Source organism: Limulus polyphemus, unplaced genomic scaffold (assembly GCF_000517525.1).
Source record: "Limulus polyphemus unplaced genomic scaffold, Limulus_polyphemus-2.1.2 Scaffold537, whole genome shotgun sequence".
Classification (NCBI taxonomy): domain Eukaryota; kingdom Metazoa; phylum Arthropoda; class Merostomata; order Xiphosura; family Limulidae; genus Limulus; species Limulus polyphemus.
In genome coordinates, this window is record NW_013666147.1 from 196,479 (window position 1) to 215,741 (window position 19,263).

Below are 19,263 nucleotides of genomic sequence, written 5' to 3' on the forward strand. Positions count from 1 at the left end.
GAATGGGGGTGTGTGGACGTTTTTGTTAATTTATTTGATATTAACCACAATGGACTATTTGTGTTTTACCCAACACGGGTATCGAAACCTGATTTCTAGCGTTACAAGCCCTCAGACTTACCGCTGAGCCATTGGGTGGGTATGGCTTTGTGAAAGTAACAATAAGATTAGTTTTATCAATTATGGCTCAATGCTATAAGTTTTATTAGAACAATTTGTCACAACAGTAATTTACCAGTATGATATACAGAAACTTAAATTAAAGGTTTATTGTTAGTGAGTATGTTTCAGTAGTTCGCAGAATAATTAACAAGGAATACCAAAAGTCCAAATAAGATGATATCATTAATAATGTTTAACAACTTGAAAAATCTCTTTACCTACATTGATTTTGAGATAAAAAACAACAACAGTGATTTGAATTTGTGTCAATAATTAATTATATTCTAAAATCCTAAAACAATATCTCTCCTTTAGTTTACCAAAATGTATATACATTTTTAAGGGATTGTTTTTCTTCCGATTGGAATTGTTAAGTCCAAGATGTTAAGAGATACTTGCCACGAAAATTTAATGAATGCAGCAGTTTTACAAACACAAGTGAAATATGTTTTAGCCAATAAATTAAACCTCGCTGAAGTTTGACAAAATATATTTTATGCTTCAGATTTTTCATATTTTTTATATCATGTGCGAAAACAATAAAAAAAAAGACAAAAGACATGATAGTATAACAAAATTGCTTTGTTTTCTCAAAAATATTTTATCACAGCTGGATTTCTTTTTGTATTTTATAATTTAAATTAACATTGTAATTCGATAATAAGTGTATAAGTGAACTTAGGTGTTTACGACATCATTTGTTATACTTTAGTAATTTCCGACAGTTTGTCCGAAATCTCTGATAAACGTAGGCTATAGAACTATAATTCGTACATTAAGATTTTCAATGGTAAAGATATGTTCAAGTTTATTCACTAATCAAAAAACTACTGGCTTTTTTTATATATACAATTCACTACCGGTGAGGTTCACATTTGCATAATACTGGATTTGTTTGTAATTAAGCACAAAGCTACACAATGGGCTATCTGTGCTCTGCCCATCACGGGTATCGAAACCCGGATTCTAGCGTTATAAGTCCGCAGACATACCGTTGTGCCTCTGGGGGGCCCGGACTTGGGATCTGCGAGTCTAACTTTCTCGTCATATTACCGTAAAAAAAAAGGGAAGATAAAAAAGATACTCTTCCTGAGAGGTACTGACCACAAAGTCGGTTCTCTACAAAATCCCCTATTGATTTTTATAAACTCGCATAAGAAACGAATCCTATGCTAAAGCTCCACCATTGAGTATTTGAAAGTGAACCAACTGACGAGCATCTAATTGTTAAACATTTTTATTTGAATTACGCTTGAAAACTTGTACAGCTGAAAAACTAAGTATATTTTCATCTTGTTACTCTGAATAACTCACACAATACTGTTATACAACAGAAGCGACGTTTCACTGTTTTGTTGCAAAATGTTTACTTCAGTGACGTAATTTCTGCGAAAAGAAGATAGGAAATCATACCTTTACAAGATTTCTGTTGACCTTTACAATGACATATTCCCTTATCACTTGTTTACTACAGAACTTCACCAACTTTTTTCACGTCTTATTTTTACCTATGTGCTATACGTATGAATCTATGTTTTATAAGTATTTACAAGACAAATGTAATCTCGAGGTTTGTTCACAATCGGCACATTCTTGACCTTGAAAAACAGAAAAAAAAATACTTCGACGTATCAATTTACATAGAAGAGGGTGTGAACGTGTAACCGTAAGTGATACTTGTGCAACAGTACGATGTCCTTAATGAATAATTTTCTTATTTGAAAGTTTTCATAATAAAACTTGATATTTAACAGAAAACAAATTTTTCATTTATAAAACGTTATTTTCACTTTGAATAACTCACACGATACTGTTGTACAGTAGAAACAACTTTTAACTGTTTTGTTTTTTCCAAAATATTTACTTTAGTGACGTAATTTCTGCTAATAGAATACAGGAAATCATACCTTTAAAACACTATTGACCTTTACATTGAATTATTTCCTTATTAAATGTTTACTACAGAACTGCATTAACTTATGTGCTTTATGTGTAAATTTATATTTTATAAGTAATAAAAAGACAAATGTCATCTCGTGGTTTGTTCACAATCGAACATCTTCGCCCTTGAAAAAAAACAAAAACAAAAAAAAACCAGCCCCCCAGTAGCACAGCGGTATGTCTGCGAACTTACAACGCTAGAAACCGGGTTTCGATTCCCGTGGTGGGCAGAGCACAGATAGCCCATTGTGTAGCTTTGTGCTTAACTTTACAAACAAAAAAACTTCGATGCGGTTGGATACATCAATTTTCTAAAAACGTAAATAAAATTACGACCTATATCTCCAGAATGTAACTTTATTAGCTCAATATTTCGCTATTACAGTCTCGTCAGAAGCTATCGATATCCTACAAGTTCACTAATCCAGTTAAATCTATAGGATATTGGTCGTGATTTTATTTATATTTATAGAAACGTCTTATAATAAACTCCAGTTTGCGTTAAACAAAGTTAAGAGCGATACATTAATTTATATTGAAAAGGGAGTGAACGTTTTGCCGAAAGTGACACTTGTGTAACCGTACCATGTTCCTAATGAATCCATATTGTATTCGGGAGATTTGATAATAAAACTTGATATTTAACAGAAAACACATTTTTCATCTATAAAACATATTTTTTGTCGCGAGTTTAAAAAGTATGTACGAATGTTCAACCCTTATCTATTATCGTTCTCTATTAGACTATCATCACTCCAATGATCATCACTTACCCATCATCATTATATTCTAAACTATCATCACCACATTGATCATCCTTTATCTGTCATCGTTATTTTCTAGGCTATTATCACTCCAGTGATATCCCTTATCTATCATCGTTCTATTCTAGTCACCACGTCAATGATCATCCCTTATCTATGATCATTATCTTCTAAGCTATCATCACTTCATTCATCATCCATTATCTATCATCATGATCTTCTAGGCTATCATCACTTCAATGATCATCCCTAATATATCATCATGATCTTCTAGGCTATCATCACTTCAGTGATCATCCCTTATATGTCATCATGATCTTCTAGGCTATCATCACTTCAATGATCATCCCTTATATATATCATGATCTTCTAGGCTATCATCACTTCAATGATCATCCCTTATATATATCATGATCTTCTAGGCTATCATAACTTGAATGATATATATATCATTCAAGTATCCAAGTATTTGTTCCTCTCAGCTTCATGTATATTAGCCGCTCCTGTTGAATTACCTTGATCTAGTCACTCATCCTTTTTTCTATCCACAATCTATCTATATAACAATACATCCACTTCAGACATACAGTATACATTTGACACACTTTTCCCATTAGGAATCTTTTGATGCAAGACCTGTTTCTAAAGTAAGTCATCTGTATTCCTTTTCATCACACCAACATGCTTGTTTCTATTTGCAATTCATTTATACCATAAGGAACAACGTTTTTGTCAATTTTATAATAAATAATATTATTTTGTTAATCAGTGATATAAATTTATGTTAGTTCAAAAACATTTACGTTTCCTAAATACTATCAATGAATATCTGTAAATGTACGAAGGTGAGATCTTTATTTTGGTGAATATTACCTATTCTTTTGCTGGAGAATCTTGTTAGATAAAGTTATCATAATAAAATTGAAGTTTGTTTATTTTAGAGTAAAGCCATACTGAGTTATCTACTGTATCCCCCGTGGGGAATCGAACTCTAGATTTTAGTATTGTAAGTCCGCAAACTTATTGCTGTTCCATTGGGGAACAGATGACACTGATGAAGCGAGAATATCTAATTTTGTCCAAAATATGTTTACTCACAGATCTGTAGTGTATTAAAAAATACATTTTAATTACTTGTGACCAATTTCATTTTCTAAGTGAATGTTTCTCACAGACATTCTTCAATTGTAGCTTATATAAACACACTATATTTGGTAGTTTACTCATGTGTATTAAAATACAATGACTTTTTCGTCATCTGCTAACATGACCTACTGACTATGTTTTCATAATTAAGTCTTTTGAACAATTCTATAGCTGGAGACACTTCATGCAGAACTAGTATTTTGGGTGGGTGAGTGTGTAAAGATATAACAACATAAAAATATGAGCAACAATTTAACAGAACAGGTACTTATGTTGCATCATTTTTAATCTGTACAATGAAATGTTTTCTCTTGCTAGTCAACCTCACTTGAGAAAGATATCAAGTTCCAAATGTTCACCAGTATCAGAAGTTGGTACTGGGGATTTTATTACCAAGTCAACATAGTATACCGATAATCAAGAATGTTCAAAGAAACTTTATTTTTCAATCATCTATAGAACATAATTAGCACTTAAAACACTTAAACATGTGCAAAGCTAATAACGACTACTTTTAAACTGTTTACCCTGCACAATAATCTTCAAATACTGACTTAAAGTATGAAAATAATGAACTATAGGTTATTTTCTTTAACATGATGTGGAAGGTCTGAAACACATATAAAGATGTAGAATATGATACAATTTTCTTTGGATTAAAACATTACCATTACACACACACACACACATATATATACAGCTCAAATGAGAGAGTTTGTTTGTTAGAACTTATGCACAAAGCTACACAATGGGCTATTTATGCTCTGCCTACCACTGGTATCGAAACCAGGTTTCTAGCGTTCTACGTCCGCAGACATACCGCTGTGCCACTGGGGGCAACTGAGAGAGAACTGAACTTAATTATAATGACAGAATACAGATACGAAAATAAACAAGACTCTGCTTTTTCTTTACAGTATGAGAAAAATTGAAAGTGTAGAATTTTGTAAAGTTTTTATTATTTAAAACTCGAACTAAATTGTTTTGTATGCTAAAGTGATGCTACTGAGTTATAGCAGCCTAATTATAAAGGGTGAATTGAAGTAGAAATATTTTCAATTTATGAAAAAGTTACACATTATATTTCTATACGAGAAAGTTTTAAAATGTTAGTATTATTAGTAAAAAACAGCTTCCTTTGTCCCTAGCACCAGTTGTTATTTAACTATAAGAGCAAGCATTTCAATAAAAGTAAACATTCAGAAAAATTAGTTGCTATAAACAAGAAGTCAAAGTTCTGAACAAATACAGAGGTTGACTGCGTTATATTAAACCGATTTTTGGGAATACAGTTACGTGATAACCACAACCGATATAAATTCGTAGTTGAATGGCATGTATCAGAACTAAATTTTTACATCGTTTAGTGTTTCGTAGTTAGTGCGATACCAAAGAAAACACCACTTTTGGAAAGGTATGTAACAGCCCATTCTGACGCGAAATATTCATACACTCAGATTTTGAAGATGTGTTTAGCTCGAAGATTTAGAATTTCCAAACCGGGGGTACGCCACTTACTTAATGGCTTTGGAAAACAAAGGTGTATGGATCAATTTGGGGTTTAGGAACATCCAGAAAGAGACTTGAAAAGCGTTATACCCAACCGTGGTAAGAAAAGTGCGTCATTTTGTAACAGATGTAAATCTACGAACACAAAGGTCAATGGCAAAAGCTATTCATGTGTCCCAGGCAACATAATCAAGAAGGAATTCTGTCTTAAAACGGGCCGGGCACGCCCCAGTGGTTAACGCGCTGGTCTATGGATCCGAGGATCCATGGTTTGCATCCAGTTACTACCAATACAACCGCACCCCTTACTTTTGGGATGTGGGTGCGTCAAACCCCACTATTTGATTAGAGTAGCTCACGATCTCTCTTTGTGGTATTGACTAACGGCCTTTTACTAGTCTATCACTTCAAAATTAGGGATAGCTAGTTCAGATAGTCTTCGAGTAGACTTGCACGAAATTCAACAAACAAACAATAGCAACCGTCTGAAAAAGGAACATAAATCACGTGTATACAAGTTGTTTCAATGAAGGATATGTTCAACAGTCGCATATCTCAAGTAGTTGGAGAATGAAACTGGTATTCATGATATTCCACTAGGAAGTCACTAGACATAGCGCTCATAGATTTCTGTTCGATCGAACTGTTGAGATGGGCACTGGATAACTGTCGTCCTTGTACACTAGATGGATTATCTTTATTGGGTTAAGTTTTATCTTTGAAGTATCAAAGCTTATAAATGAACAAGTGATTGATATGTTAAAAAACTTGTTTAATTTCTTCTCCAGTACATGTAACATGCATATATAAAAACCTTATCGACCAATATTATAAAAATATGGGTATGTATACCCCATATTCTTTAACGGAAATTAAGTTCATTGTTATGCCTATTGTCAGCTTATGTATTTGTATTGACACTAAGAATGCAAAGGAAAAATAATTCACAAAATCGGCACTACACTTAATACTATTTGATGCTTACATCTGCAGTAATTGGAAGACAAAAAAGTGGCAGTTACCACAGTGTCTAAACGAAGTAGTGTTGGTCATAAAACTTTCATGGTTATTGGATGAAATAACAACTAATTACTTTTATATATATAGGTAGTTTAAAAATAGACAGCGTTTAGGTATGTATTAAATAGATACATTTCTCTAGAGTTTATTTTTAAATCTTACACATCTAAAGATATAATTTATCTATTTTATATTTTCTTTCTAGCTGTTAACATCATTATTAGATATTTGTTGAAACTATTATGATTAAAAAGACATAAACATTCAGAGATTTGCAGATGAGAAAACTCATATATAATTGTAATTGAAAATACATATTCAAATACTCATATATAATTGTACATACACTGTAATTCTGTCTTAAAATACTGGATTAAATTAAGTCAAATTTAATTAAGAATACTCAAACAGCACTGAAGACATTATTTAATACCTTATTATACTCAATTAACAACTGGTGCTACAGGAAAATAAACAACTTTTGGTACTAATAATACTAAAGATTGTATTGAAAAATCCTAAGTGGTTCATATCTAGCTTTTAATACTGCATTTAGAAACAAAGTATAATAAATTCACAATTACTAATTTTACTTGGAAGCTTGTGGGAGAACAACTTACAGATAACAAATGCTAGAATTACACTTATTTATTTGTGCTAATGGTATACCAGAAGTTTTTCCCTCATATGTGATATATATATATATAAAATAAGGTTATGATCTAATCAAGCAAAATAAATATACAAAAATATTCCAAGCACCACCAGGTTCGAAATAACGTATCTTTTATATATATATATATATGTATATATATTTTCGGTTTCAGTAGGTTGTTAGCGCTTTCATAGATTTAGCACTGCTCTTCAGCCAAGTGGGGTATTCAGAATTATTTCTTTAACTTAGAAGTTTATGGGAGTACAACCTACAGTTAACACATGTTAAAATTACACTTTTTCATTTGTACTAATGGTATGTCAGCACTGCGTGTACCCCAGAGTTAAAAGTTCATGATGTCAGAAAACACATAGGTTCGAAAGCGCTCGGGTTAGAGGGGTTTTATCATTTTAGGTTAAAGATTAATATTAAAGCTGCAACTGCCTTTCTGTTGAAAGGCGTGTATCACAACCAAATTTTTACATCGTTTGGTGTTTCGTAGGTAGTGCAATACCAAGGAAAACTGAAAAATTTTGGTTGAACAGCACTGGTGAAGCTGCGGAAGCGCTATCGACCGACCGAAACCAAACATATAAATATATGATATTTCGAATCTGTTGGTGCTTGGAATATATATATATATATATATATATATATGGATAGATAGATGTGTTATTACAAGTGTATTTTTTTCTCAACTGATCACTGGACTACTTTTCGCGGAGAGTTACATTTATGATATTTGTCAGAAAAAGGTTAACATTATTTACAATAAAAAGTGATGCTAATCATTTTCTTGCTTCCTCTGGTTCCATTTTTACCACAAAAACTTGTCTTAAGATAACACGATAAATAATAATAACTCTAAATGCTTCCGTGTCCTTATTCATTCTTTAATGAATTGTGCGGACTATCTATAACCTTTTCTGTTCCTTCATTGTAAAATAGTAAACCAAAATTCGAATATAAATGTATTCTAAAATATTATGTATAATTAGTAGGTCCTAATAAAACTTCTTTTTCTTTCGTTGTAGATTTATAGTGAATAAAACTAGCTCAAACACAAATTCAATTAACATATAATTGTTAAATTAGCTGCTTTTCCAAATTAAAGTCATAGGGGTTTAATTTTTATTTCAATTCACTAATAACTGTGTTATTCACCATGTTATATATTTTAACCAACAATTACGCTTCTTAAGCACATTTTTTAAAATTATCTATGCACCAAATTGGTTATTGGTCAATAATTTTGCTGATCCCTAATAATGGATGAGTTACACAAACAAATTTAAACAGAAACACCATCAATTTTGTAACTAAAGCCTATAATTACTGCAGAGGTTTCTTGTGTATCTTACACAGAAAATGAGTAATTTCACCTCATGTTATTTGACTGTTCTTTACACTATTTGTGGTATGAGATAAAAGTATAAAATCAATGAATATGAGGCAATATTTGGACTCCAAAGGTAGTGAAAAGCATGAAGACAAGTCCATATTTTCAGGGTTAATTTGTACAATGTTTGGTGAATTGACTTCTGAAAACTTCAAGTGGTGGTGTCACGTCACATAATCTGCATTAACAAAATCGTGTCTGATTTACTGTTTTCAAACCTTCTCTCTGAAATTTTTCGTATCACTTGGTCTATACGTTTTGCAACTGTAACACAAATTGATATATTTCAAAATTGTCGAGCAAATGTTTTTAGAAACACAATCCACTTCATCTGGGGAAAGAGTGGAATTCAGGATCGGGTTTAATCTTATTGATACCAAGCAGATGAACTGTGACCCTTGCAACCTCATTACCATATGATCGCAGCTTTGTGTAAGAGGATTAGTTGCTTTAATAAGATTGAAATGCTAGCAGGAAAAAGAAGCATCTGGAAGAAATAACAAGAATGTATCCTTAACACAAACAAGTAAACTCAAAACACGATTTTACCATTTTATTCATGAAGTGACTTATTCACACACAAAAAAACAAACATTTAATAATTACTGGGAAATTATTTGATTCTTGTATGTTTTATTTTGTAATAAGTATGAGGACCTGTATTGTTGACAAAAATGATGATAGATATTTCCAAACATTTTGAAAGCCTTTTTTTTAAATTTAAACTCAAAAATTAATTTAGAATATGATAAACTCTTTATACCCGTGTACATTGTTATAAATTATAATAGTTATATGAAACTTGGAAATAGAAGTGTAAACAGATGCTTCTAACATTCAGACTCGTTGTATATCTCCCACACTGTTACTTCTGTACTGCTAGACAAACCACGGTAGAACAAAGTATAACTTACCCAAATGTATGATGTTAACCCTGAAATTTGTTTTTTACTCCTTTTATCTGTTGATACAAAGGTAAATGTGCAAATGTGCACATTTATCAAAAGGTAAATGTGCAAATCCTTGTCTACGAAAGGGAAGAACTCATTTTAAGAAAGCAACTTTCACATATAGTGGCTGCAAACGAATTTACTGCTTCTAGGATTATTTAATATATTTTTGTCCTTTGTTGGCCGCGTTAAGAAAATAAATACATTGAGATACACTTTTAACTACTAGTAGTTTTATTCTGAACAAAAATGAATGAACAATAACCTTTCATGCGTTTTACATATCAAAAGTCTCTCTTCTCCCAACATAGTAAAGTACATTTGGATAAATTGGTATCAGTAATTACAGTAAATGTTTAAAATAATTCTCTGTACAACATAGTTTGAATGTAGGCGTTTCATGATATATTGTGCTCCTTAAAAAAGTAATTTTCAATATTTTAATAACATTAATTTCCACCTCAGTTCCGTTAACAAACAACACCTCGTTAAATTTTTCTTCTTTTGAATACTGAATTATTCCGGTATTTTTAAGACATGAAAACAGTATCTCAACCATTATTAAGAAACATGAATAAGCATTTCAATATATAATACAGATATAAGCTCAATCACATAAATTTATGTATAATCATTAAACCTTTTGATCACTGGCCTAAAGTCTGATGTTCTCAAGGTTAAAAAACTTGAAATTATCGATGAAAATAAGACGACTGTTGCTTTTCTGGTGTCTACCAATAGAAAAGACAATTCTAAGGTTATAACCTTGAAAATATTAGACTTTGAAATGTTTATCTAAACACAGTATATGCAAGGCTTACAATGAGCAAATAACTAAAATTATTAAGGATCAAGACCATGTAACAGCAGTGATCCAATTACTTGTTGCTAGGTTTTATAACTAATTCTGAAAACTTCTAAAATACTAAAAAAAATCTACCAACAGAAAATGACATAAAAATACACCTACAATATCAGATGTGACCTATTTAGTTTTAAAAACGTAATGAGGCCTGCAATTAAAACAAAATATTTTTGAGTTGTATTCAATTAATTTTATGTTTTCCTTACAATTATGCCATAAGTGCTATCACGTTTCAGATTAGTTTGGCAATTTTGCAAACCAAACTCACGGACGTTTTTGGCAGAATTGCCCCTCTCTATAAGCATATGTCTGATTCCTGGTTGGAATGAGTGTCACAACCAAGAATATCAAACATATCTCACAGCGAAAGGATCTCTCATTTCCTGATATCTTGGAATTTGGAACTATATCAACGCCACCTATAGGTCTTTTCAGAAACTAAAAATCGTCTGCTTGATTTTTAGTAGTAGAATATTCATCTTTCATGTAAGAAGAATATATTGTCTATAGTCGTAAAAAATAAATCTGCATAACATGTCTTTTATGCATCCAACCTTTACACACTTTCTTCTGGAAAGAGAAATTGCAGTTACTTAATTAGCTTAAACATTAGTAGTTTTCTCACTCTTTCAATGCTGTATTTGTAAAATATCTACCATATCATGACAAGTTGAGAAATGCTGTTTTGAACTACATCAGACAAGTGTAATCGGGCTAAATCAATCACAGACGATATAATTCAATAGTCTTTGCGTAAACTTAGGCTGATAAAGTTTTTTATACACCGACATTTATACTATTTCATAATAAAAAACAACGACAACTAAACTAGATAAATATACTTTACGTTTCATCAAAGTTGGGTTGATAAAACTGATACAGTTACTCAAAACTATATTTCTTGGCTAGTCACGGTACAGGTTAAAATACAACCTGATGGCGTTCTAAAAACAGTAAAGATTCATTTGTTCGGAACAAATATATCTAGTTTGCAAGATTTTAATAATTTCTTTGGGAAGTATCTCATATATCCAAATAGTTGTTAGTGTCAAAAGTGTAAATTTAGTTTTGGCAAATATTACTAGCTTTGACTTCATTAATTATTGGTAAATATTACGAGCTTCGACTTCATTAATTATTGTTAAGACATACGTTATATCTGGAATGTGAAAATCAAAAATTGTTTAGGGGAAACATTGTTTTTGAGTGAGTTGCTGACTTGCTCTGACATGGAAACAAACTTTAAATTAGCTTTTAGATAACTGAGGCAGAGAGGAAAAGAAAATGATATACGTTGACAAATTTATTTCTCTGTTTCACCAATTCAACGTCTTGATGGAACTTATGTTAAAGTAAGTAGTTGTTTGGAGTTTCTTTGGTGTAAGTTCTAGAAATTTATAAATATACACGTGTAAAGTTGTATCAGCCTTTCATGCGTCTTCTTTAAGTATAGGAATTCAACAGAAATTTTTTCAGAGAATTTTCTTAATATCTTTAATTAAAGAAGTTACTTGAGAATGTGGACATACAGTAATACCTGTATGTTATAACCTTTTCAAGCTGACTTTGATAACGTGTAATTACGAACAATTTTTAGAAAAAGTTTAGTAATCCAGAGCTCTTACAAAGTGATGTTTTTCTACACTTCAGTCAGTCACTTAAATGTTCTTGTTACTAAAATGTTGTAAAGTTAACTAACCATAACTAAGTAGGTAAATAGTTCAGGCACAATACCTTTATTATTCAACTCGTTCTGAAGTTTATCATACTCCAGAGCGTTTTCCTGCATAATAAACCAAGTTAGACATTTATAAATGATCATGATTTTCTGAATATTGGGAAGTGTCATACCTGATAGAGCTAAACGTACAGCTTTGGCTAAAATATTTGCATATTTTGTAACAAAAAAAAATTATTATTAAGGTGGAATACAAATACACTTAGTGCTGTAAAATTGAGAAATGCATGTTATATTAAACATCTACATATGTAATTTGTATATTGATACAGGTCTATGGACATCATGAACGATTTATTAGAACAGCAAATAATTGTGTCAGACACCTGTAGAAAGATGTGTACTTCAGCATTTCACCTATCACAACAAAACCTTAATAAAACATATATAATGACAAAATATAACATCAAATCATTATAATTAGCGCCTGTAACCTTATATCAGTTCATATTAAACATTCAAACTTGGTTGATCCTCTTCCTACTCTAATAATATCCACAAGGGGTCGTGGCATGCTGTCGATGAGGTTATTGATGTAATCCACTGTGATTTCATTCCACTTTCTCACTAGAAGGCGCTGCTACTCAGCAACAGTAGCTAATTTATGGTCGTGGTTAGCAATTTTCAGACTCAGTTTTGCCCAATCTGAAGACTTTATTAGCAATGCCAATCTTGTACCGTCCTCCTGGCCGAGATAATCTTGTACAATAGATGCAGTGTGAGCAATGGCATTGTCATCCTGGAAAACAAAGTTATTGCCAGACCTTGCCCTAGAATATGGCAGAAATATCATCTCCATGTGATGCCTGAAGGAGGCGCCATTGACGTTTCTTTGGAGGATATGAAGAGTATGATGAATAGCTACCCAAGCATGTTCTGCACCTTATCCTGTGTGTTCCCTGTGGGAAAGATAGTCTCCCTCATCTGTTCTCCAGGCATATGACGAACACCAATCCTACCATCAGCTTTAACAAGCCGGAAACAGATTCATCTGAAAAGATGACATGTCATCAGTGCCCTAACTGTAATTTAGCATGCTGTCTTGCCCAAGTAGCACGGTGACGGTGGTGAGTTCTGGTTAATATCGGTTTGCAGATAGCCTTTCTTGCAAAATAACTTCGTTTGGTCAGTCTCCTATTTCTGTCGTAAGGTGTTGCAAGACTTCTTTCGACATTGACGTGTTAACCTGATCAAAACACAGTCATCTCGGACAGTTATTTTTCGGCTTCTACCAGTAGACTTTCCAGGAACAATGTTTCCTGTAGTCCGATGAGGTATCAGGATTTCGGATACAATACACTGGGGGTACCCTACTGTTTTGGACAGTCAAATAATTTGACGCTCTATAATTTCTGGCACGTGACGAAGCATGACTCGACACCAAGTACAGAGAAATTGTTTGAACAAAGCGTTGATCTGTTTCGAAAAACATTATACCAAAAGCATACCTTTTATACAAAACAAGTGTGTATGTGTGTTTCACAAACAAATGCTCAAAACAACTTATACAGACAGAATAACAATCGTACATGTTTGTCCGATCATACGCTACCTTCTCTGTTGCAACTCGGACATTTACTCAGCAACTACTCCATGCATGTAGACAATAACATCAATATAAAACAGTATGCTAACATTTTGGCCATTCAAGAAATAAAGCTTTTGGTTTGCTTGGTTCCGCGGTGACACAACGAATAGCTTGAGGGTTTATAATGTTAAACATAGAGGTTCGACATCCATGGCGGGCATAGCGTAAATAGACCGTTGTTTTGTTTTGCACTTAAAAACAATATTTAGCTCAAGCAATTCAATACTATCTAGGACGTCTGATAAAAAATAACTAGATAAGAACATAAAAATATCATAAATGAAGCTTATAGTATATAACAAACTAACAAGGACTATTTAATATTGTAAATCAGTTCACAAGATAAGAAAAGGCTTTAATGGCAAAGTGTATTGAATGAACACATATTTTTGGTCATAATTATTATACTCAAGTTTTTAAAGACAGTTAAGTGAAAAAAAAAATGCATGGAGTTATTCTGACGTTAACAGTAAACCAATCTTAACTTTGCATCTGAACTAACACTAAAAAATCCTCAATAATTAGTGAAAAATTACCTAAATGGCCAACACCGTTTGTTGCTGAATGTGAGAATATACTATAAGCTGTTCGCTATTCAGTGATACGTTACCCAGGTAACCATCATTGGTTCTTGCTGCAATCTGAACTAACACTAGAAGTTCCCCAGTAAGTTATCATCGATTGTTGGTTAATCTGAACTAACACTAGAAGTTCCCCAGTAAGTTATCATCGATTGTTGGTTAATCTGAACTAACACTAGAAGGTACCCAGTAATCAGTGATAAGTTACCCAGGTGGAAAAACAACAAAACAAGAAAAACAGTTGTTGCTGATTCTGAACTAACAGTGATAAATTTCTAAGATGATTAATGTTGGTTGTTGATCTGGAAACGTGAAAACGAAGTTAACTCAAAGACATACACTATGAAACATGATTAAAACTTTTATTTTCATAAATAAAAAACTTATACAAAAATTCATTCACCTTTCTTTTTTTTAAATAAGTATAACGGACAATCTTAAAAATACACGAGTGATTCATATTAATGTTAAGTTTAATTTAATCGTATTTGGCGGATTTATTATTATATATTTATTTTAATATCAACGTTTGTTTAGATTAAGTTTATATTTAGAAACATACATAACTTATACTGTTAAATATGTTAAACATTTACAAAGTTCGAACATTACAAATCATTTAACTTCAGTGGATTCTCATCGAACATTAGTATTTTAATGAAAACATTATATAACTTCATCGTGGGAAATCTCGGCGTGTGTGGCTGGTGAATAACGAAGGACAAAGCTAGCTATCTCCCTGTTAAGCGAATTGTACCCACGTCAACTCGTAATTAACTCGTTCATCGTGAACTCTCGATAAGATATCAAGGAGGTTCCAGACTAGAAAGAAAACTTTATATGGTTTGCAAGTTTGTGAAACTTTTGTGTATAAATCATTGTTTGTAATAACTATTTGTAATAATTGTTATTGTAAATTGTATTGTTGAGTGTATATTAAAACGTATTTGTGTTTACAATAAAGAAAACTGCGTATATCAATCTTATTGGCAAATGTCATAAACTGACTATATATAGGCTTTCACTTAACTTCTAAATCCAAAGTACAATTTAACTACTAAATTTAAAGTATCAGTAAACTCGGTTTCAGACCATTAGATATTCTAATACGTAACACATATTATATCTTTATGTATGTAAGTATGTAAGTTCTATATATAAACCTTAGTCTAAGGAACCAACATATAAATTTACATCTAACCTTGAATTATATCTTTCCAAAACTCAAAATTGTAACGGTAAGCTGACATTTAAAATTAGTACTAAAATCAGGAGCTGTTTTTTTTTGTAGATAAACTTATTGAGCTGATTAGCATCCATATATTTTAATAAATCTTTCAGCTGCCTTCATACAACCCATCAAAAATCAACGTTATCGTTACATTTTTGTTTCACTTGAAGTTGTATACGATTTGTTTTTCACAAACTTCTTTTAAAAAAAAACTGTCATTTTTACTACTACCTTTTTTGTACTCCTTGTTTTCTATTTTCATGACAAAAATGTCTTAGTCTAGCTTCAGAGTTCTATTTTAAACCATAAAATGCGGGTAGGTTTAATTTGAAAAGTCACAAACAATGGAAATAAATTAACTGTAGAGAAAGAATCATTATGCATGTAGCAAAAAAAGCAGTTTAAAGTGGGTTACACATTTTTTAATGAAATCTTCACAAATTAAAATTGTTGTTGGTTATGTATAGTTGAGAATATAATTTTTATGCATATATTCAGAGCATATCATAACTTTATATATTTAAAAAAGTTTGTTTGTTTGTAATTAAGCACAAAGCTACTCAATGGGCTATCTGTGCTCTGCCCACCACGGGTATCCAAACCCGGATTTTACCATTGTAAGTCCGCAGACATATCGCTGTGCCACTGTGGGGTTAAAAAGAAAGAGTAAAGAGATTCCATTGGCTGCTTAAAACTTTCTATAAGTACTTCGTTACCCTACCTGAATGATTATCAATGTTTTTATCTTAACTTTTTCGTTTAATGACAAAATTTGCCAGCTTTGAGCAGAGACTACTTCATGAAGTTAATAACGATAATCGTTTTTAAAATTAATAAGTATTGATGAATTATGCGTATGAACTCAGAATAAGTTTTTACTCTGTTTTTTTTTTCTGTTATAATATAGTCTGTATCATGTGAATGTTGCTACATATAACATACATCATTAACTATCATTTCTTTATACCAATAGACATTTACCCATACCCATACTTACAATCGCCATCAGTGTGAAATTTCTTATTTTAAAGTAGATCCACCCTATATTCTTTTATTGCCCTAATAAAAAAAACAATTTCTTTACTTCCTAACATTGCATCAAATTTTAACATACGGATTACAAAACATAATTTATTTAGTTTGTTAATCTTCTAAAGCTAAGAATGAAAATATTATATATGCTACAAAGAAATGAGTTCAGTTTGTAAGATGTAACTTGAACATTACATCTACTATATTAAGAATTTCCCTAATTGTTATTATGAACAGGATGTCGTATATATCGCTCTCACTTTTAAGATAACTTAAAAGTACACCTACATTATATTAGTGTGAGACATGATGCGTTTGGTGTTAATCTAAATCAGTTTTTCAACTCTCTCATAGTTTACTATGACATGTGAAGGTTTTCAAATCGCTCCACTTAGAACATTTCTCATTGTTGGTGTTGTGCATCTGGTACGAAGTTTCACTTTATTAAATGAAATGTCAGAAACGAAATAAACTGGAAATGACTTAACAGACTATTATTGGTTTCCACTTTATTTAACTAACAAGACACTTCATTAAATTATATGTTATAATACTTTTTAAGCCTCGTGACTGCTCCGATAAAAGTACTTTACAGATGCTGTTTTCATACCAAATGAAATTACGTTATGATAAATCCCTTCGTAATGTGTAGATCAATTATAACAGAACAAGGTGCCAGCAACCTTCCTCATAACAAATACAAAGGATTGTCAGATTGATGATCTGCAATGATGGAGACTTACAATTCAATCCCAAGTTTCTTTTATCCTTACTTAATTAGTTTCCAGTATAAACTGATAATTTTTATAAAACTATAAGATTTTGGTGTTTCCGGTATAAAGTGATTATTTTCTACAGCTGTAAATTTTTTGTTCCCTTCCAATATAAACTGACAAGTTTTATAAAACTATAAGATTTGGGTGTTTCCGGTATAAAGTGATTATTTTCTACAGCTGTAAAATTTTTGTTCCCTTCCAATATAAACTGACAAGTTTTATAAAACTGTAAGATTTGGGTGTTTGTATTTTTTTTAATGAAATGAAAAGAAATCATTAAACAATAAAGATAACTTAAAGAAAAGCTTGGTATTATTTATTATAAAAAAGCCCAATTTATTTTGAAGAATGTTGCTGAATTCATATTCAGAAGAGAATAGCTGTACTGAAAATACCGACTTCAAATAGCTAAAAGTGAGCCAAAGAAATAAAGAAGTGTTATAGTTTTGTTGCAGCTGAAATGCTTGCAGTTTTCTATCACATCAAGATATATGAGAGACATATTAGGACTAACATAATGATTATAATAAGAGAACTAAAAGTTTTCTTGGAGCTCTAGGTATAAATAGTTTTGAATAAAAGGGCGCTGTTTATAGGAAATGGCCTTCCAGGTGACAAATGGCCTTCCCGGTGACAGAAAGCTTGCTATAGGGATAACATTAAGATCTGTCAAACTGTTACTGCAATGGAGGTAAAACTACTTTGTTCATACTACCGTATAACATGAAGCTCAGACATGGAATTAATCTGACTTGAATCTGTATATTGGTAATATGATAACGTAAAATGAAAATTATTGAAATGAAAAAGTTTTGTATTTTTCAGCTATAAAACATAGCTAATTTCAGCCAACAACCGTTAATACATTTACTATTTAACAAATCCGACGTTGAGATATTCTATAGTCAAACTGTTATACCATGTTTACTCTCTTCTTTTTGTATTTAATACGACTGAGAGAAAAGAAAGATAAGAGAAACTGAACGTAAATGTTTACTCCACTTTGATACCTAGTAATTAAAGAAGCTTATGGAAAATTTGCACTGGAAATAAAACATTGAAATAAATTAGCACATGACGTTTCAGGCAAATGTCATTCTTTAAGTAGCTGATTTTTTACCAATAGTTCGAAAATCTCTAGTTTTGCTCATTCCATTGTTTATGGGTCTGACGTCTATTTCGACCTTTTGGTTTGTTTACCTCTTCTCAGCAGAGATTTTTGAAAGTGTTTCTTACTAATGTGTTTTATTGTTCTTTAGGTGACGTTCACACCTGTATTTAGAGCAAGATCAGTGGCAAGATCTATGCTCGATCTTTGTTTATCTCGCAGAGAACATAAGATATTTAACTTTTGAAGAGTTTCAGTTTTCTTATACGACTACTTCTATTATGAACACGGTTAGTTTCACGTACCCTTTTTAGATCTTGCATATGACTATTACTGAAACGTGGAGTTTTAGCGTAATTTTTCGCATAGAGTACCACCCTCAACCAATCAAAGCTTTGATCTCTAAACTCCTGAAATGAGGTATTTCGGTTCTAGCGGTTATAATTTAACATGCTACTTCTACTGAGGATTGTATGACTGCCCGTACTTTTATAGGTTTTATATTGGTATGGGACTTTCTTATTGATTGGATGACAACCAATGACAATGTAAAATATCAACACGAGACTAAACTTCAGTGCAGTTATTTTTCATTTGTTTTTAACAGATTTTTTCTCATCGTGTCCATAATTATTACCAATACTGTATATCAGGTATTTTGACTTTCAAGGTAAACTGTTGCTAAGCCAGAATGAGAAACTAATTTGAGTTTGTGGATACAACTTAGGCCTATTATATTCACCTTTCTAGGCTGCTACAAACTTGATTGATTCTAAAGAGAAGGAAGAATCAATAATA

The 19,263-nt window shown here is 31.7% G+C and overlaps 1 long non-coding RNA gene across 1 annotated transcript; it reads left to right on the top strand.

The window, feature by feature from the left end:
• The first annotated feature begins 205 nt into the window (after positions 1 to 205).
• Positions 206 to 17,407, top strand: LOC111085660. Its single transcript, XR_002610474.1, has 4 exons — positions 206 to 217; positions 2,346 to 2,353; positions 6,563 to 6,570; positions 16,861 to 17,407. It is a non-coding gene; the product is annotated as an uncharacterized LOC111085660 (long non-coding RNA).
• The last annotated feature ends 1,856 nt before the right edge of the window (positions 17,408 to 19,263 follow it).